The sequence below is a fragment of the Aquarana catesbeiana genome, linkage group LG06 (genome assembly GCF_042186555.1).
Source record: "Aquarana catesbeiana isolate 2022-GZ linkage group LG06, ASM4218655v1, whole genome shotgun sequence".
NCBI classification, from domain to species: domain Eukaryota; kingdom Metazoa; phylum Chordata; class Amphibia; order Anura; family Ranidae; genus Aquarana; species Aquarana catesbeiana.
Genome location: NC_133329.1, coordinates 25,510,274 through 25,532,774, shown reverse-complemented (window position 1 = coordinate 25,532,774; position 22,501 = coordinate 25,510,274). Strand labels below are relative to the sequence as shown.

The following is a 22,501-nucleotide window of genomic DNA, read 5'->3' as shown; positions in this document are numbered from 1 at the left end:
AGGAGAGGGAGGAGGAGAAGGATTCTGGCAGGTTTGAAAGCATTGAAGCAGAGCAAGACATACAGTACATCAACCCTTAACAGATGGTTTTCCATCTCCAGAACCCTTGGGAGTATGTGGCTGGGAGGAGGCAGTTCCAAATACCGTAATCCTCATTGTCCCAGAGGAGTCTGCTTCTCATGCCTCTGCAAACTAGCAGTGCATGGGCTCCCTCATTCTTCAAAGGCATCAAGGAGATGGATCACTATTGGTTGGCAACCCTCCTTGACCACTGTTCCAAGGGAAAAGTCTCAGAAATCAACCCATCCCCACAGAGGGAGCAGAAGATTAAATCTCTTGATGATACCTTAAAGAGGAGTTTATTTATCACTTTTCCCAACTCTGGTAGGTTACAGTCTCGTGGAAAACATAGTTTGGAGGCTTTTTATGATCAAGAGAGGAGCGGTACAGAAGGGAGCTTCTCAGTGATACTTTTCAAAAAATGTTTAGTTTTCAGCGCCCATGGCTGTCAGCTTTCACATCCCATTGGCAGCATCTGCATCATATGCTGTGAGATTATCTAGGGACAAAAACAGACATGGAGAGCTTTCCAGTTGACGATCCACTAAGTTACTGGGTCATGAAAATAGACCACTTACCAGAACTTGCCTAGTATGCAATTGACCTGCTGGGCTGCCCTGCATTCAGCGTGCTTTCCGACCAGGCATTCTGTGCTGCCAGAGATTTAGTGACAGATAAGAGAGCGCGTCTGTCCACATACTCCGTGGACTGGCTGGCATTTATCAAAATGAATCAGTCCTGGATTAGCAGCAGCTATTATGCCCCTGATGTCGATGTTGCTGTTTAAGTGCTTTCTGGATCTGAAATCTCTGAAAGACTGTCCAGGCTACCTAGCTTTGTGGGTGTTGATTTCATCTGGAAGAAAATATTTGGCATAGATTTCATGGGCACAATTAACACCCAAGGACCAATTTTTCTGCACCTGTTTGACAGGTGCATCTCATTTCAATTTTTGACAGCAAGGCCAATTCTTGCTTTCATCAAGAGTACCTCTATAAGGGTACAGTGTGAAGGCACCTCCGGCACCCAAAGACTAATTTTTCCGCACCTATTACTTCTATCCAAAGTCTGTGAAAGAGACACCAGAATTTATCCAAGAAATCTCTAATCTGGTTCCCAGTGCACTACAGTACATTGTGGCCTCATCACACAGACTGGCTCCCCAAGCCTTTGTTTACAAAATAAAGAAAGCTTGCAGGGAAAATGTAATTTATTTGGCTTTATAAACGCAATTATTGCTGCAGCAGGTTCTATACATAGTACAGATGTGCCACTTTACAGGCAGACTAAGGGGACCCCTCCCACCAACACTATATTTAAAGGTATGTTTCATTTTTTATTGTTTTTTCACATTTTTATGGTTTCACTTTTAAGCATCAGTAAATCACTGTTCATGTAAAAATTATGTTTTTTACAAACTTTTTTTTCCTTAATACATATTCTCCAGGGCAGTACCCAGATCCCCATAACCATTGTATGCAGAATTACTTGCATATACGCATTCATCTCTGCTGGCCAACCCTGATTGCTGCTGTGTTGGTCATATGACAAAAAAAAAGAAAAAACATTTAAAGGGAGGAAGGGAGGGGAGTGTATACACCCACATGTGTGACTCTAATCATGTGGACTGCAAAGATAGGAAAAAGGAAGAAGTGAAGAGCTTAGAAGGGAACTGAAATATGAGCATGCTCAGTAGAGAACACCACCTGGTCTAAACAATCTCAGCCTGCAATGAGGACACAGAAAAGATGGGAGGGACAGCTAAAGACAGGATCAACCAGTTATATTATACTCTACACACAAAAAATGTTTTAGTGATTTTGTGAGTATAAACACTCTGTTTTATAGCATGTAATGAGTTTTTCATAGCCTGGGTTTAACTAGTTCAGCTTCACAACCAGAGGACTCTTTGCTATTCAGCACTGCGCTGCTTTAACTGGCAATTGCGCGGTCGTTCAACACTGTACCCAAATTAAAATGTTATAACCTTTTTACACAAATAGAGCTATCCTTTGGTGGTATTTAATCACCACTGGGTTTTTTATGTTTTGCTATATTAACCAAAAAAAACACCGAAAAGCATGAAAGAAAACACATTTTTCTTTGTTTCTGTTATACAATTTTGCAAATAAATTATCTTTCTTCATAAATTTAGGCCAAAATGTATTCTGCTACAGTTCTCTGGTAAACATAACCCAAATCAGTGTATATTATTTAGTCTGTGTGAAAGTTATAGAGTCCACAAACTATGGTACAGTGTATATATATTTGAAAATGTATCAATCCTGATGTACTGATGGACTTGAGACCCTAAAATGTCAGAACAGTAGAAATACCCCTCAAATGACCCCCCTTTGGAAAGTAGACAATTTGAGGTACTTAGTAAGAGGCATGGCAAATTTTTGGAAGTTGTAATTTTTTTGTCACAATTTTTTGAAAAATTAAGAAATGAAATATTTTGGGTTTTTTTCACCGTTTATTTAACATACTGTCACCCGTGCAGTACAGCATCTTCATATAACTGGTTGCAAAGCATATCACTGCATGCCCCAGGGGAGGTGCGCAGTGTGCATGAGCACCGCAATGTACAGGCATGTTGCGATGCCAGGGGGAGCTGCAAGTGGTTAGCTGGACTCTAGGCAGATCTAAAAGACACAAAGAATTGAGCTCTGTAATCATTAATATATCCTAATTGTATTTTTTTTTTTTTAATGCAAGCAGTGTACCTTAATTTGGGCCAGATTCAGTCCTGCAGTCCCTGTAAAGCATATATCAGAATAGGGGATGGAGCATAAGCATAAGAAACCAATTATTTTTATTGTAGTGCAAAAACATAGATAGAGGGAGAAAGCAGAGTGACAAAGACTACTTAGATGCAAATTGTTTGCAAGGTAAGGCATCTTATCTGTATTTTTAATTGTTTACCTGCAGTTCAGATTTAACCCGTTGCTCACTGGTTTCCCCCCTTCTTCAAAGGTTTTTTGTAAGGCTATGGAATTCAGAAACGTTTTGGTAAAATAAGACTAGGTCTGAATGCAATACATGTTGCCAATTAGAGAACCAAATCAATCAAATCCAGTACATTTGCCTACTGTATGGTTATTGAACTATGAATTTCATAATTTCCTAAATACATCTCCTGTACTAACTGAACCAGCAAAGTTATGTTCTGTAATAAAAGGATAATGATTGCAATTATAGAATTTTTTTTTATCTTTAAAGTTGATGTTGTGCAAAACCCCCAAAGGGTAGAACATAACCATTGCAGAGGATGCATTCGCATGTACTTCAAGACCCAAAAATGTTTTGTTTTTGACCTTCCCTCCAAGAACAAAGATGTGCTTCAGAGGATGGATGAAGTGTCTGAGGAAGAAATCAGCCCAACATTTCTGGCTCAGGTTGAGAAGTTCTGTACATACATTTATGGAAATTCTGAAGTGAAATATCTGGATCAAATTCACAAAGTGACGGGAAAAAGTGAGCTTATCTATCCTAACGTTTTGATCAAGTAATTTAAAGCTAAGCTTTTAGTATTTATTGATTAGGGGTATGCTACTTTCTTAGAAGTAGATTACATCAAGGGAATGGGGGTTTGTTTTTATTAACTCCATTAAAACTGGAACCATTCTAGATACCATTAAAGCCATCTCTGAGCAAAACTGGCAGCAACGCATGGGTCTTCCACCCACTTCTAATTACAAAAATAAAATATTCCCAAGCCAATTTTAACACATTGAAATATATCATTATGTGATGCCTCTTTTGGGACTTAAGACCAGTGGCCACTGTTGCAGTTGAGGCCCATTGTTGCCATTGTTGGTTGTTGTTGTTATATTACCACACCACAACCTTGCGAGGAACCCAATGGACCCAATGAGTGTTCACATTGCCCAGCACCAAGATGGGCACCCTAAGAAGAATTCTACTCTGCAGTACAGGGTAGATTAGACTCAGGACCTTTAGGACACCTAAATTATATTACTGGAGTGATTAGATAGAGAGGGTGGAGGGTATTGTTTTGGGATAGGGTTTCCCTGGCAGGACTTCAACTTTAAAGCCTAAGGTCTGCCATAGATGGAGCAAATTTCTTTCCTCAACCACGGGTTGCAGGAAAGAAATTTGCTCTATTCCCCCCTCAACAAAGTCAGTGTTGACAGGGGAATCCCCCCCTGGAGCCATTGGGGTTGATTTACTATAGGCAACTGTACTGTGCACTTGCTCCAGAGCTTAGTAAATGGGAATGATTTTCACTTTGCAAAGAATACTCCATCACATGCAAAGAAAATAAAAAAACAGCATTTTTGCTTGTACGTGATTGGATGATAGAAACCAGCAGAGCTTCCCCTCATCTCAGAGCTTCCCCTCAGATCTAGAGCAAATGCATTTGCAGTGCACAGTATATTTCCCTTTAGTAATTCAACCTCATTGTGACTACCCGGCAGGGGGGGCAGGGAAAGCTGTCCCCACCAGGAGAAGACAGTGTTGTTGCTAGTGGCTATAACAGCCAATTGCAATAATCGCATGTAAAATCCAGCAGTCTGATTGTACCCAAGTTGATTGATCAATCAAATTACATTCAGCCTGCCAAAACATAGTTCGAATCTCAGTCGGTTCCTTCTGAACTGGCTGAGATTGGAACCTTCTATGGCCAGTTTAAGTGTAGCTAAAATAAAAAAGGGAAAAATCAGTACAAGAGACATAACTTACAGCATCCTTTGTGCTGATTTCTCTGCTGTTAATAGTAATGTTAATCCATCCTGCTACCCCCCCTACTGTAATCTTCGGGTGCAGTGAGAGTTAATACAACTAAGGAGCTGTGACAATCTCTCATCAAGCGGGCTTGATCTTGCCAACCCTTTATACCAAGACCTGCCATTCATAGAAGCATACAGTTTCTGTAAATGAAATGGAGCATGAGTGGATGATTGAAAGTTCTGCCCCCATTCACAGATCACTTTCCATTCATAGAAGCTGTAGTATGGCTATGAATATAGCACCTGGGTAGAAAGGGTTGGCATAGTCAGGCTCTCTTGAAGAGAGCCAGTGAAAACCTTTCATTTTATTAACCCCCACCACACCTGAAGATTATGGCAGTGGGGATGGAAGGTGCAGGGCAGAGGAGCTGCAATTGTTGGATATCCACAAATATAGTGTTAGAGATGTCTGATTTTAAATGTGAGGAATCCTCAGCAGCAAGCTTTTTATAGTTCACAATGAGGTAGACTTGCCATCAGAGTCATCAGCTCCTCACATCCACCATCTTTGGCAGTAGGTGCTTCTTGTCTTTTGGTTGCTATATGACGATGTTAGAAATCATTACAGAAGGGTGTGGCAGGATGGAGCAGTTGGTACACATGGTTATCCCATTGGACACCAGTCCTGTTGTCTTTTTTTTGTAAATAGCTTAGATTGTCATCGTATTGTAATTGTAGGCTTACAGGATAGTCATAACCTACAAAAGAATTAGATGTACTACAAAAAAACTTACAACCTTGAATTATCTGACACCTTTTTCTTATGACTTTTAATGACTGATGATTCATATTTATACTTTCTGCTTAACTAGGCCAACTGTGTTGCCATCCCTTCTTACCAAGCCAAATGGCAGACCTTAGCATTACACTAAGATGACATCATAGCTACACAAGGCACGCCAAAATAATAATGTGGATGCTGAAAGGAATAGATTTTCCATTTTTGGTCAGTACACTCAGAATCAACCTTGTTTATGACCCAAGGCTCCTAAATGTCTTTTCCATTTTCGGTGCTGGGAGAGCTGGCGACCCGCTACACGAAAGCCATAATGTCTTCTAAAGCCACTTCCATGGAGAATGTAGTGATGAGTATATCTCAGAGAATGAAGCGGCTGTCCAGGAGGCAACTGAGCACTATGAGAAGATGATGAGAGAGAGGGGACGATTCCCCACAGAGACAGACAAGGTGTTTACAGAGTTAAGCATTCAGTGTGAGGAAGAAGCTCTTCAGATATTCATGAAAAAGTCCTTCAAGGACTCTGAACTCAGCTTCCAGAAACAGTATATGGTATTATTTGATCAGTTACTTGATAAATTACGTTTTTGGGGTTGTATTCGAGATGTGCAATGAGAGATCACACAAACACTTGTAGGTATAACATTTTATTAAGTAATGACAGATACAGATAATAAATGTAATATTATTAGAAAATATAACAGGAATACTTAACCAAAGATGATTTTTCACCACTGAGTCCTGCCTGCTTGCGTGGTGTGGCACAGATGATCAGACAAGACTTATGCATGATGCAGCTCTGGAGATGATACAGAATATTCCAAGTTTTAGCTATAATATATACAGAATGAGTTGTTAGTATTTGACCAATTGTAAACAAGATTACCTTCTAAGGAAGATAGCACATTCCTCAAAGGAAATCAGTGGACTAACTTGTCCATTTATTCAGTTTACAATGGCATTCTTATAGCATGAAGTCATCTAAGGTAACTAAGCTTTGGGGGCTTGCTTTCTTGGATATTGTGAGACAACTTTAATAAGGAAATATAACATTTCCCCATCAGAAAGGCATATATATTTGTTTATATCTTTGTATATCTGAAGGTCAAAAAATAACAGATTAGGCTTATGCCTAAACGTTTCATTGTTAAAAATGATTTGGGCTCACTTGTGAAAGTTGTATAAATATCCTTAATCAGGTTTAAATTACTTTTTCTGTGGACGGCTCTGAAGCTGGGAGGTCCCTAAAGTGATAGTTGTGGCCCTGATATCTGCCTGACCATATTATAATACTCAGTTCCTGGAATTCTTAAAGAGTTGTATACCTCCACCCAACAAATGTGGATAAAAGGCCCATTAAATGAATCGCACAGAGGCATGGTGGAGAGGATAGAGAAACTAGTGACAGCTGGAGGAGTGGTACATGCAGAGATGTATACACAATGTGGCCATGCTCAGAGCACTCTGGTTTGTCTCTGTACACCAACATAGAGTTGGTCTTTATTACCTCCAGTTTCCTCATCTCCAAACTGGAGGTTATTTTTTTTTAATTCTTATGTAGCAATAGTGACCTATTATGAAAATGGTGCACATAAGAACTACCTGAACTTGTTAAAAGTCTTAACAAGACTGTCACAATGTTTTCATGAATTAAGTGTGGTACTTTTTAAAGGGACCATGCCTCCAGAAAAGTGTTGCAAATGCTTAAAGTGGTTGTAAACCCTTACAGACCACTTTGACCTACAGGTAAGCCTATATTGAGGCTTACCTGTAGGTCTAAGAAATATCTCCTAAACTTACACGGTTTAGGAGATATTTACAAAAAGACAGGCACCGCTGTCTACGACGCATGCGCCATAGACAGAGGCGCGCAGGCGCACTGAGCATGCCACTGCTAACTGCGATATGCCGTTAGCGGTGGCTCCTGTGCGCAGGCACGGGAGTGACATCATTGTGGCTCCGGCCAATCACAGTGCTGGAGCCGCAATACCCGGAAGGAAGATGGACGCTTCGTGGAAGAAGGGACAGCGGCTCCTGTTTAAGATAAGTGACACATAATGGGCTACTATGTGATGCATAGTAGCCCATGATGCTTTACCTTTGCAGGGAAACAAAGAGGAAGTTAACCCATCAGGGTTTACTTCCTCTTTAATGAATTGTCCCATAAGTGTGTCGCATAACTCCTGAAGGTGGATAACTGTACAAAACAATAGATCTCCATAGTTATTCCTATATTATATATCAGCTCTTTTATTTGATATTGTTAGGTTTGATATTGTGAGGTTCCGAAAGAGAGCATCCGTTACTGCTAGCATGAAGTCAAACTTTAAAGGGGGGGAGTTAGCGAGTGTCTTTTGACACCTACCAAATGCGCTTGACAGATTGTACATATGGCCATGTTCCATGGATGTGTCTTTGTGTTGGGTCACTTTAGTCATTGAAGTACATACTAAACAGCCCTAAATCTCCCCAATTTAGTCTTAGTCTAGTTTTAGTCTAGTTTTAATTTCAGTCTGCTTAACTTCCCAACAGAAGAACATGGAGTAGAAAAAATATGAATTTTCTGAAATGAATTAGAAAAAGTCCCTCAAATACTGTGAGGAGCTTATAAGAAAACATTCCAAAGACCATGAGGAAGCCATGAGACAAGGTCTGTACTGCACTCCAGGAAGGTACCAGAAGTTTCAGGAGGATATGGGGCAGATAGTGGAGAGATACAACAAGGAACCAGGGAAAGGTCTACAGGTCAGTGTTCTGTTTATGTGGCATAACAAGATTTTTTTTTTTACATTAACATAGAGCTATTTATCTTTGCAAAAAAACCTCAATAAATCTGCATCTGAAAACTCTTTCACAATTAAAGTGTTCCCAAAAAACTGTACGAAAGATTTAAAAAATCATTATATAAAATGTTCACTGTTTCTGGATCAAATTGGTGAATATTTTTCAAAGAAATATATTAATTTATTTAACATTTTTATAATGTTCTATACGTTATTCAAAATAATTCGATTAGATTTCATATTGCAGGCAGATTCTGCTCTTCAGGACTTTATTATGACAAAAGAAATTCTTAAAATCTCCATAATGAAGGCTGACGAGACTTTGACTGAGCAGCAGAAGAAAGATGAAGGTATCAAATTATTAATATTAAAACACAGCCATTATTGTTACTATTGTAGCGCTACCCCTTTAGGAGCCATTGGATTTTTGGGTCCCTCTCACAAGCACAGTCAGGCAACATGAATTTCCCGGAATTCACTCAGTAGTCAAGAACCAGTCCCAGGTGTTTTGTTTTTGGTTTAATAGGGATGAACATGGATGGAGATGGGAAGGTTTGGGATGCCCAGAACTGTAACTTGAATGCAACTTGAGGACTTGAAACTGTCTCTGGACTGTCCCAGGACCAGGGACCTGCTGCTCTCTGAAAACTCCCCATTTTTGCGAAATCTGCTGTACTAGTGTTCACTTGCAGCTTTGGCTCTCCAGATTGTGCAGCAGTCTTATCCCCTACCCTCACCGGTCTTCTGATTTTTCCATCTAACCTAGATCCTCCAACTCATTTTTGGGCCTCAGTACATGTGTCAGCCTGTCGCTGTTTCGGTTCACGAATCCAGTGGGGCTGTTGGGTGATAGGAAGGGGACATTTCTCTCTCTCCCCCTTCTTCCCTTTTTTCATATCATCCTTTCTACCATACCAAGTGATTTTCTGGTGGATTGAGCCTGTGGGGGACTCCCTGCTCCATCTCTTCCTCACGCTTTTTAAATTGTGGATGCATTTTTGTACCTGTCTAATCACTATGATACACTGTGCTTCCTAGAAAAAGCCCTGATGAAGGAGACTACAGTCCATCTCCGAAACGTAGGATTTCTGGATTGTGTATCTTATGTCGTATGTGTGTACAAGTACTATGCATCCCTTATATTGTATGTTTTTTCCTTTTTGTACTTACCATGATTAATAAACTTTATATACTTTTTTACATTGTGGTTATGGTAGTGCCTTCAAAATCCCACCCCTAGGGGGTTTCTCCATTTTTACACCCAGGGATTGGAGGAGACTCCATAAATATTCATGCCTCATCTCTGCTTCTCTCCCCTCTAAGTTCTAGAACATTCCAGAAGCCATGGGGAGGCTACAGAGACCCAGCTCCTGGAACTCTGCCAACTACTCTAAACAAATTAATCCTGGCTCCTCTGTCTACAGAGGAGCCCAACTAAATTTTCCTACACTGTACACAGAGGGTGCTACACTATTGTTATTGGATTGAGTTGTTTATATTCTCATTTTTTTAACTTTTAAAATAATTATTAGTTAACTCTATGATATAAATATCCATATCCAACTTCCCTAATGCCTTACAAATACACTAGCATGCAGGCAAGACATCTTACTCGGTTGTGCATTTGGGAAAGGTCCTTTTCAGTTCAACATGACCATGCCCCTGTGTTCAAAGCCAGCTCCACAAAGACATTTGGCGTGGAGGAGCTTGTGTGTCCTGCACAGAGCCCTGACCTCAACCCTACCACCTGAACACCTTTGAGAATAATTTAGAGTGTTGATTGTGAACCAGGTCTTTGCATCCAATATTGGTACATTATCTCACAAATGGGCACAAATTCCCACTGATACGCTCCAAAATCTTGTTCAAAATCTTGCAGACTGTTTAAATCATTGAGGGGTACATCACCAGATGAATGGCTATGGTTTAGGAATGGGTCAAGTCCCTTTAAACAACAAGTCCCACAATGAACCTGATTTTATATTCAGTGCTCATGGATCTATGTGCATTGTGTTCTACTTGAACTTTTATGCATAGACACAGTTGCTGATTTACTAAAGGAGCTGAGTATCTTCACTCCAAATGCATTCTGTGAATATTTCTCCAATCCAATTATGTGCAACCCAATTATCCAAAAAAGCAAATTACAGTTGATTGAACACCCAAGAATGTGCAGATATAATTATTAAACAGTTTACCTGTACACTACAGTACCCTGAGAGCTTTTATCATTCCTGCCCCTGCATGCCCTGTGTACTCCAAGAGAGCTTCAAGATTCCCTGCACCTGTGTGCCCTATGTACTCTTAGAGAACTTCCAACATCTCTGCACCTGTGTGTTCTGGTCTCTTTACTGGCCAGAATAAGAACCTAAGCAAGTAAAAAAAAAAAAAAAAAAAAAACCCAGGTGTAAGGCTTAACCTGAGGGTGTTTGGGTCCCCCTGTTCCTTGTTTTATTTATACACTTGATGGTTTTGCACTCTCTGACACAAGGCTGAAAGAAGGGTTGTTTTTTTTTTGGGCAACGAGTCACATACAATGGGTACCCAAAAACCTGGTTCAAGGACAGAGATTAAACCTCCTAGATTCCGACATTAGGGAATACACTGAAAAATAGGGAACACACTCAGGGTCTATAAAGACACACTCCATACTTATCCCCCTCCCACTGGCCAGTGGTAAACAGCTATTGGTTGGCAGCGTTGGTGCCCAAAATCTGTGATGGAGCACTCAGATTTTGAGTTGCAATCCTACACAATGGAGGAAGCTCTTTAGGGAACAGATCCTAAGGGTCACAAAAAAATAGATGGTACAGAAAATATAGAAAGTAGCAAAGATGGTGGTCAAAGGCCTCTTACCAGTGCGGCCGTCTTTAGGGTCACCTACTATTGCCCAGCAAGAGGTTTGTGCCCACATCTTGAGCTGGTTGGGATGGGTAACGGCTTTTCCATTGCAGCAGCAGGTCTAAAGCCACCTGGGATGGCAAGCTTGGGAGTCCCGGGGTTTGGGAACAGCATGTAGTTGTCCTGGATACAGCAATAGATGTCCTGGAGTTGAGCGTTCTCATTCTCCATGTAGTTGTGGAGCTTTCACAGCTCTTTCACAACAACACAGATCTGGACACCACAACTAGGGATGAGCTTCGTGTTCTAGTCGAACCCATGTTCGACCCGAACATCACGTGTTCGGCCGTTCGCCGAATTACAAACAATATGGGCTTCTATAATCAAGTATATGAGAGGCTCAAGCGCTGACGTGGTTAAAATTACTATTATGGAAACCCAGTGGTTAATATGAGATGATTAAATAATATAGCTGCAACTAAATAATTGCTGGATCAGTGAATAGTAAAGTGGTCAGTTGCGCTTATATTAACCTCATATTCCCTTTAAAATAGTGAAAGGTAAAAATATATACTTCTACAAATACCTCCAAATAATCTGTATCTACAAATTAATACAAAATAGATATAATATAATTCAATCTAATCCACCATTAAACAAATCCTGTGCGCATAAAAAATGCATAGGTGATAAAATTCACTAAAATGTGTATATGCTCTTAAAATATATCTGTTGCTTATAATAAAATTCTATCTGGTTCAATACATAGCTTGTTACTATGAAACTTCCACAAAAATAAATAAATAAGTGCAAAATGTGCTGAAAGTATACACAATTATCTTCCTTTTTCTAAATAATCCTTCATGTGAAGTGTAGGCAATTCATCAAGTGTTAATAGAACTGCTCAGTGTTAATTATATTGTGACATTATTGAAACAAAAAAATATAAATAGAAATAGTGTCAAACAAGTGTGTTACTTTTACTTCTTTCACTTCTTCTTTACTGCTAATTGCTCCTCCACTCAGATTTCAAGGCTGAAAAAGTCACGTGGCAGTGACGTAACATGTAGGAGGAGCCTGTGAAGTCCCCAGCATCTGCAGTGTGTGAGATAGCAGCGGCGGTGAATGAAGCACTTTGCCGCTCAGCTCCGGTTTTGCAGCTGATCAATACAAGCGATCCCTTCTAGGAGAGTATGTGAGTGGAATAACTCTATCTGATAGATAATATCCAATTTATGTTTAATCTCTGCGCAATGGACATATAATTTCTCTTTTTACATGTCCGGAATCTGAGTGGAGGAGCAATTAGCAGTAAAGAAGAAGTGAAAGAAGTAAAAGTAACACACTTGTTTGACACTATTTCTATTTCTATTTTTTTGTTTCAATAATGTCACAATATAATTAACACTGAGCAGTTCTATTAACACTTGATGAATTGCCTACACTTCACATGAAGGATTATTTAGAAAAAGGAAGATTATTGTGTATACTTTTGGCACATTTTGCACTTATTTGTTTATTTTTGGGAAGTTTCATAGTAACAAGCTATGTATTGAACCAGATATAATTTTATTATAAGCAACAGATATATTTTAGGAGCATATACACATTTTAGTGAATTTTATCACCTATGCATTTTTTATGAGCACAGGATTTGTTTAATGGTGGATTAGATTGAATTATTATATCTATTTTGTATTAATTTGTAGATACAGATTATTTGGAGGTATTTGTAGAAGTATATATTTTTACCTTTCACTATTTTAAAGGGAATATGAGGTTAATATAAGCGCAACTGACCACTTTACTATTCAAACGATATGGGCTGTTTGCACCAAATTCGAGTGGCGCGTCACGGCCCATAGTAACTGCGGCATAGCAGTGCATTGCTGGCTGATGATTGGCCAACCATGCACTATGACCTGCATGCTTGGCCAATCACAGCGCCATCTGTACAGAGAGCCGTAATTGGCCAAAGACAGGGTGGCTTTGGCCAAATATGGCTCAGGTGGTTTAGTACACGCCCCACACTATATAAGTCCACCTGCACGGCAGTCCTGTGTAGTGTGTTCCGGAGTTGAGAGAGATATAGATAGACAGAGAGACATTGTCATTTGATTTACGTTAGATAGAGTAGGCAGGTGAGTCAGTTAGCTGCACTTACAGTGTATTTTGTGTGTGTGTGTGTGTGTGTGTGTATGTATGTATATATATATATATATATATATATATATATATATATATATATATATACACATATATACATCCTAGGTATTGTGTGTGTGTATATGTGTGTATGTGTATATATATATATATATATATATATATATATATATACTGTATTCAGTTTAGCTAGATCCGTTCCTGTTATTCTCTTCCTACTACTGGCAGGCAGGTGTTTTTACAGTATTTACAGCTACCTAAAGAAAATTGCTGGTGTTCCTCTGATCCTATTAGTCCTAATAGCTTCAGTACTTACAGTTAGTGTAGTGCGTCCTCTGCACAGTGTGCACCTAAAGCTACCTGAAGAAAACTAGTGGTGTTCTTCTGATCCTATTAGTACAGTACCACAGACAGCTGTAGCATTTGCAAGTTAGTGTAGTGCATCCTCTGCACAGTGTGCACCTAAAGCTGCCTGTAGAAAATTAGAGGTGTTCTTCTGATCCTTTTAGTACAGTACCGCAGGCAGCTGCAGTATTTACAAGTTAGTGTAGTGCGTCCTCTGCACAGTGTGCACCTAAAGCTACCTGAAGAAAATTAGTGGTGTTCTTCTGATCCTATTAATACCACAGGCAGGCAGCTACAGTATTTACAGTTAGTGTAGTGCATCCTCTGCACACTGTGCACCTAAAGCTACCTGGAGACAATTGCTATTGTTCTGCTCCTATTAATACCACAGGCAGGCAGCTACAGTATTTACAGTTGGTGTACTGTGTCCTCTGCACAGTGTGCACCTAAAGCTACCTGATGAAAATTAGTGGTGTTCTTCTGATCCTATTAATACCACAGGCAGGCAGCTACAGTATTTACAGTTAGTGTAGTGCATCCTCTGCACAGTGTGCACCTAAAGCTACCTGAAGACAATTGCTGTTGTTCTGCTCCTATTAATATCACAGGCAGGCAGCTACAGTATTTACAGTTAGTGTACTGCGTCCTCTGCACAGTCTGCACCTAAAGCTACCTGAAGACAATTGCTGGTGTTCTCATACTAATAGTATTACAGGCAGACAGTTGATTCTGCTAGCTGCAGTATCAGTGTATATATATACATTACAGCTTTGTGCAGCTACATCTCACTGCAGGCCATTAGTATGTCTGGAAGGCCAACAAGGAGAGGCAGACAGTCACAAGCCAATAAAAGAGGGCAAGCAGGCTCTGTGTCTAGAGGCAACAGTGCTGGTCGTGGAGATGGTGCATCCTCATCTAAACATGGCCGTGGGACATGCTTGTCCTTTTTTTCGGCAGCTGGCCGTGTTGAGCCGCAACATCCAGAAGACTTGGTAGAGTGGATGATCAAGCCATCCTCATCCTCCTAATCCTCTCTCACCCAGGCTCAGGGTACTTTGTCTGGCAAAGCAGCTGCCGACGCAGCCTCTTCCCTCAGCTCAATGGCATCAGTCACTCCTTCCCTAGCCCCACCATGTCCTCCTGAGGAGTCCCCCGAACTGTTTGACCACAGTGTTGGGTACATGCTCCAGGAGGATGCCCAGTGTTTTGAAGGCTCCGATGATGGTACCCAGCTAGAGGAAGGCAGTAACGTGAGCCCAGAGAGAGGGGGTGCCCAAGAAGGAAAGCAATCTGGCAGTCATGTTCCCCCAGTTGCAGTATACTGCCAGCTTTGCTCCAGTGATGAGGAGGGCGGGGATGATGAGGTCACTGACTCCACGTGGGTGCCTGATGGGAGAGAGGAGGAGGAGGAGGAGGCACATCATCAATGAGGCAGGATGCCCTCCAGAGGTCCGCTTAAGGGCAGCACACTGACTGCATCACACCGCAGAGCTCTGCATGTGTAGGGCGCTGCTGTCTCTGCACGTTATTCCAAAAGTTCTTTGGTGTGGGCCTTTTTTGAGACAAGTGCATCAGATCCCACCGCTGCTATTTGCAACATATGTCTCAAGCGTATCTCGCATGGCCAAAACATCTCCGGCTCGGGCACCACATGCTTGACCAGACATATGTTGACCTGCCATGCAGTTTGTTGGCAAGCGTACCTAAAAGACCCACACCAAAGAACAAAGAGGACCTCTCCTTGCTCCTCTTCAGCTGGGATCTCCAACCCCCTATACCTTCAGTCTCTCTGAGACCTGCACTGAGAGGAATGGAGGTGTAGAATTAGGTGTGTCACAGCCAAGTATTTGGGGGCAATCTGCTATCGGTACACCGACATCCGATTGTACCAGCTGTTGCACCGCCGAAAGAAGTTCGCTAGCTTGGCTAAATTGCTAGCACTTCAACTGCTGTCTTTTCAGTTTGTAGACTCTGCCCCCTTCCATGAGTTTGTGGAATGTGTGGTTCTTCAGTGGCAGGTTCCCAAACGCCACTTTTTCTCATGGAAGGCGATTCCGGCTCATTACCGGCATGTGGAAGGCAATGTCTTGGCCTCGCTGGACAAGGCGGTCAGCGGTAAGGTGCATATTACCACTGACTCATGGTCCAGCAGGCATGGACAGGGATGTTACCTATCTTTCACCGCGCACTGGGTGACTCTTCTGGCAGCTGGGAAGGATGCAGGACAGGGTGCAGTAGTGTTGGAGGTTGTTCCGCCACCACGCCTCCAAAATACTACTACTGGTGATTCTGCCACACCTCTCTCCTCCACCCCCTCCTCTTCTTCTTCTGCCAAGGTTTATTCCTGTGCTGATTTGTCTTCAGAACCAGTGGTGCTCCGTAGGCGTTCAAGGGGCTACGCAAGCACACAGGCCAAAAGATGCCATGCGGTGCTTGAGCTGGTGTGCTTGGGGGACAGGAGCCACACTGGGGCAGATATTCTGTCAGCTCTGCAGGGACAGGTTCAGAGGTGGTTGATGCCATGCCAGCTTAAGGCAGGTATAGTGGTTTGCGACAATGGCACCAACCTCCTCTCCGCCCTTCGACAGGGACAACTGACCCATGTGCCCTGTTTGGCTCTCATCCTTAACTATGTGGTGCAGTGGTTCTTGGGCAGGTATCCAGGCTTACAGGATGTCCTGAGGCAGGCCAGGAAAGTCTGTGTGCATTTCCGCAGTTCATATAATGCCAATGTTCAGCTGGCTGACCTCCAAAAGGAATTTAACCTGTCCAAGAACTGCCTAATCTGTGACATGCCCACCAGCTGGAACTCAACATTGGCCATGCTGCAGCGGCTGCACACGCAGCAGAGGGCCATCAGTGAGTAGCTGTGCGACTATGGCACCAGGACAGGGTCAGGGGAGCTTGGCTTTTTTTTTGCCACGCCAGTGGCTAATGATCAAGGATGCATGCACTGTTCTGTCACCATTTGAGGAGGCCACGAGGATGGTGAGCAGTGACAGTGCATGCATCACTGTCCCCCTTGTCCACCTGTTGGAGCACACACTGCGTGGAATAATGGACAGGGCACTTGAGGCAGAACAGAGGCAGGAAGAGGAGGATTTCCTTAGCTCTCAAGGCCCCCTTTATCCAGACAGTGTTCCTGCGTGCCCGCCGATCGCACAGGAAGAGGAAGAGGAGGAGGAGGAAGAGGAGGATTGTGTCACCATGGAGGTGGAGCCTGGCACTCCGCATCAGTAGCAGTCTTTAGGGGATTATTTACAGTCCCAAGAAACCCATGGACTTGTACGTGGCTGGGAGGAGGTGGCTACGGATCATGTCGTTCTTAGTGACCCAGAGGACTCCGGACAGAATGCCTCAGCAAACCTTCGTTGCATGGCCTCCCTGATCCTGCAAAGCCTGCAGAAGGATCCTCGTATTCGTGGTATCAAGGAGGGGGATCAATACTGGCTGGCAACCCTCCTTGATCCACGTTACAAGGGTAAGGTTGCAGACCTTATTTTGCCATCGCAGAGGGAGCAGAGGATGAAACCTCTTTGGGAGGACTTGCAGAAAGGTCTGTGCAATTGGTTCCCGGAGACTGGGAGGTTACAAACTCCTGTTCCTGGACAACGTGTTGCTGAGGCTTCGGTCAGTCAAAGAAGGAGCGGTGGAGAAGGTGGCCGTCTGACCGATGCGTTCAGACAATTTTTTAGTCCGCAGCCCCAAGGTATGATCGGTTCCAGCAACCATTGCCAGCGTCTGTTTTACATGGTGCAGAAATACCTAGTGGCAAGATCTGACTTGGACACCTTTCCCACCGAAAATCCTATGGGTTACTGGGTCTTGAGGATGGATCACTGGCCAGAGCTTGCACAGTATGCAATTGAGCTATTGGCCTGTCCTGCATCCAGCGTTCTTTCAGAACGCACATTTAGTGCTGCTGGAGGCTTTGTAACCGATCACAGGGTGCGCCTGTCCACCGACTCGGTCGATCGACTGACCTTCATAAAAATGAATCAGTCTTGGATCACCACCAGCTACCAAGCACCTGATGCTGATGTAACCGAATATTTTTTTTTTTTTAAATGTCAGATCCCTTCAAGGCTGCCTATGCTGATGCTGAGTGACTATCCTGTTATGCTGAGTGACTATTCTCTTCCTCAATGATCATGCTGATAGCTTTTAAGAATATTTTTGGTTCTGGGTGCCGCCACCAGTGGCTAAGGTCCAATTTTATTAGCCCCTGTTTAACAGGGGCGTGTAATTACAATTTTTGATGCAATACTTTGCAGCAGGGCTCGTTCCTGCGCTCCAACTAGAGTATCTGTGAGGGGTTGCAGTGTTGTGGCACCAGCACCAGTGCCTAAGGCCCAATTTTTCAGCCCCTGTTTAACAGGGGCGTGTTATTACAATTTTTGATGCAATACTTTGCAGCAGGGCTCGTTCCAGTGCTCCAACTACAGTATCTGTGAGGGTTTGCAGTGTTGTGGCACCAATGCCTAAAGCCCAATTTTTCTGCCCCTGCTCAACAGGAACATGTAATTACAATTCTTGATCTAATATTTCACAGCAGGGCCTGTTTCTGCACCCACCAAGAGTAACTGTGAGGACTTACAGTGTTGTGGCACCAGCACCACCACCCCCAAATGCCAAATTTTTCTGCCCCTGCTCAACAGGTGCATGTAATTACAATTCTTGATCTAATATTTCACAGCAGGGCCCGTTCCAGCTCCCACCAAGAGTAACTGTGAGGACTTATAGTGTTGTGGCAACACCACCACCACCACCAAAGGCCCAATTTTTCTGCCCCTGTTCAGCAGGTGCATGTAATTACAATTCTTGATCTAATATTTCACAGCAGGGCCCGTTTCTGCACCCACCAAGATAAATTGTGAGGACTTACAGTGTTGTGGCACCAGCACCACCAAAGGCCCAATTTTTCTGACCCTGTTCAACAGGGGCATGTAATTACAAATCTTGATCCAATATTTCACAGCAGAGCCTGTTCCTGCGCCCACCAAGAGTAACTGTGAGGGCTTACAGTGTTGTGGCAACACCTAAGGCCGCAATTTCTGCAGAGTATATAGGGCATACTTTCAAACATCCAACTTACAAACGACTCCTATTGCAAACGGAAGGAGACAACAGGAAGTGAGATGAAATCTACCCCTAGGAAGGGAAATTCTCTCCTGTAAGAGTTAATATGGGAAAAATGTGTCTCCTCTCCACTGATGCTTTATCACCAATCCTTGTTTCACTAAAAACCCCAAATTGTCAAAAAACATTTGTCATTGGGACAGAAAGTGATGTGAAATCTTCTGAAGAGGTGCACAGCCAGCAAAACAAATGTTACATAGGTGATAACCCTTCCCTATGTTTTCCAAAAAGCTTAAAAATAGATTTTTTTGCTGGACCTACACTTTAAAAATGTACCAGTTCAAAATTACAAACAGATTCTACTTAACAACAAACCTATAGTCCCTGTCATGTTTGCACCGCCTGTATACTGCTGTTCAGACTATATAGGGCCTGGGGGCCCCACGCCTTTCCTTTTTTTAACTTGGGTGCGGGGTTCCCCTTAATATCCATACAAGACCCAAAGGGCCTGGTAATGGACTGGGGGGGGTACCCATGCCGTTTGTCTCACTGATTTTCATCCATATTGCTGGGACCCGACATTACATTAAAGCCGCAAGCAGTTTTAAATGTCTTTTATTCCTTTAAAAATGTCATTTTGTGCAGGGACTGTTCTAAGCACGGGAAACATGCACCACTTTACAGGCATACTATAGACACCCCCAGGTACAATATTTAAAGGAATATTTCACTTTTTTTCACTTTAGGCATCATTAAAATCACTGCTCCCGAAAAAACGGCTGCTTTTAAAACTTTTTTTTGCATTGATACATGTCCTCTGGGGCAGAACCTGGGTCCCCAAACCCTTTTTAGGACAATACTGTGCAAATTAGCCTTTAAATTTAGCACACTTGATTTCGAACGTTCGAGTTCCATAGATTTCAATGGGGTTCTAAAGTTCGCGCAAATTTTCGGTCGGTTTGCAGGTTCTGGTGCGAACCGAACTGGGGGGTGTTCGGCTCATCCCTAACCACAACCCACACAAACCTCAGTACTCAGTCCTTCACTGGCAACCTTGTGGGTTTCTTTACTCCAGGGCATTGTCCTCTGTATACACACAGGAGTCTCTGGGCAGGTGCAGCAATTCAGTCCCCATGCATTAAAACAGCACATCGACCCAGCACATCGACCCAGCACATCGACCCAGCACATAGACCCAGCACATCGACCCAGCACATTGATCCAGCACCTGTTCTTTTTCCAGGCTTTATGTGAAACTTCACAACTCACTACAGTGTCAGGAGCTTTAGGTAGCACTCACTCCTATCCCTCCCAATCTCAGAGACTTCCCAGTCTCCTTTTCACAATCCAGGGCAGAGTTCTTCTGGGACTTGTAGTCCTATTCAGTCTTCGTCTTGATGAGCCATGCCTGCCTGGAGACTACATCCCCCATTAGTCCTTGCCGCTCCCAGCATTTTTGGGCAAGCCTCTCAGTGCCGCAACTGTGGCCAAAGACAGTGTTCACCTCTCCTGCTGTTTGGTGGGTGGAGCTTAAATCATGGTTACAGCCATAGCAGAGTCACGTGTGGACATGTGAGCCAATCAAACTCCATGGTTTATCTATGCTTCCCTATCCTCTTTTCTGGTGTTAGAGCTAAAAGTTATAAAATCTCTGCTTCAGTCTTGGCTTTACAAGTAATTCAGAATGATATATCACCATCAAATTCAAAACTGATTTCCCTATTTGACAGAAAATAAATCATGTAGAAAAATGGAGGAACTGGAAAAGAAAATAAAGGAATTAAAATTGTCACAAGAGTCTAAAAAAGCTGAAGATGAAAGGCGAACTGCAGATATGAACTGTACAGCAAGTGGAGTGAGAATGTGACGCTGCAAGAAAAACTGCATCTAGTAATGCAAGCAAAGGAAAGAGTAAGTGCTATAGGAGCTCTATGTGAATCCAGGGATATGTGGGAGGTGAAGAACCCTCTATGATACTCAAGGCTTTTTTCTCTGAAAATAGGTACAGGTACTCTTCTTCTCTTACAAATCACCCCTTGTCTCCACCCCCTACCCATCTCAAAGTTCCGTCCTGTGGTCTCACTTCCCAGTACCGCCCCTTTTAGAGAAAACTGTATCAAGTATCATTTTGCGTTGTTAAGTAAATTGTGAATGATAATAAGAAATGCAGTAAAAATAGATCCCCTGCAACCAGCAACAATACCCCCCCAAAAATCAACAATAGATCCCCCCAGCAACAATAGACCCCCCAGCAAAAATATACCCCCTACCAACAACAGATCCACCCTAGGAACAGGAGACCCCTACCAGTCAGCAATGGCTACTGGGAGACCTATATTTGGCCAACCACTACCAACCAGCCAACTGTAGATCTCCCAGAAGCCAACATTAATAGACCCCCAGCAGCCAGCAACAGTAGACCCCTCCCTCAACAGTAGATCCCTTCCAGCAACAATTGCCCCCCCCCAGCAACATAAGACAACCCCAGCAACAGTAGACGCCTCCTTCAACAATATACCCCCCCAGCAACAATAGATTCCCCAGCAGCCAGCATCAATGGACCCTCCAGCATACCCCGGAACCCCTTGCCATTACATACATTCAGTGTTGGAGGTGCTGGAACTGCATTCCCCCTGTTCCCACTGGAAAAAAGCCCTGGTGATACTACAAGGAGAGGTCACCATCAGCTGTTACTGACAGGGATATAAAATATTGGGTAAATTGAATACAAAAGGAATGTGAGGTGTCAATGGCTGGACATGATGGCAGTTGGGAATGCTAGAAAGGAAGGGATATGGTAGAGATTAAAGGCAATAGCAGTTTTGGATAGAGACAAGTGTACCAAAATATGAAGGAAATTCAACAGAATTGGAGCTTTCTGAATAAAACTTCTTGTGGCAGCTTTTCTATTAATCAGTTTTGTCATTTGTGTTTACGCAGGAACAAGGCTTGTACACCAGTCAAGGGTTTTATGAAGAAGCTGACATGTACTGCCAACAGCTTAAGGACTTAAAAGAAGAGGCGGAAAAACTAAAAGAAACTTCATGGGTGGATTCTGTAGTTGATATGTTCTGCGGTATTGCACAATTTTTTTCATGGCAGGGGGCCGTTGTGGCAGGCGTGGTAAGGACATCACGTGACTTCTTCAAGAAGAAGGCTTTATAAAAAAAAATCTTATTTGCTGACATATAGACATTGAGGGTTATTTATGAAAGGCAAATCCACTATGCACTACAAGTGCAAACTACAAGTGCAAAGTGTACCTGAAATTGCACTGAAAGTGCACTTGGAAGTGCAGCCGCTGTAGATCCGAGGGGGACATGCAAGGAAAATAAAAAACAGCATTTTAGCTTGCACATGATTGGATAATAAAATCAACAGAGCTTCCCCGTCATTTCAGATCTACCCATCAGATTTACAGCGACTGCACTTCCAAGTGCGCTTTCAGTGCAATTTCAAGTGCACTTTGCACCTGTAGTTTGCACTTGTAGTGCAAAGTAGAGTTGCCTTTCGTAAATAACCCCCATTGTGTTTATCGCTTTGAAATTGAACTGTGTTGGAGTGTTTTTTTTTTAATCTTTTAAATTACAACTGTTCTTGCTTCCTGTTTTTCTTATGTAGCAATAAAATATTCACCATAAACACATGAAGCTATCAGTATCTGTTGTTTTTTTCTCACTATATGCTTCCTCCACAATAAGGATGTGAATTTTTCTTAGGCTCGATTCACATCTATGCAT

General features: G+C 42.5%; 1 pseudogene; it reads left to right on the top strand.

Annotated features, from left to right (window-relative positions):
• Positions 1 to 21,957, top strand: part of LOC141147919 (guanylate-binding protein 4-like) — a 36,864-nt pseudogene extending 14,907 nt beyond the window's left edge.
• The last annotated feature ends 544 nt before the right edge of the window (positions 21,958 to 22,501 follow it).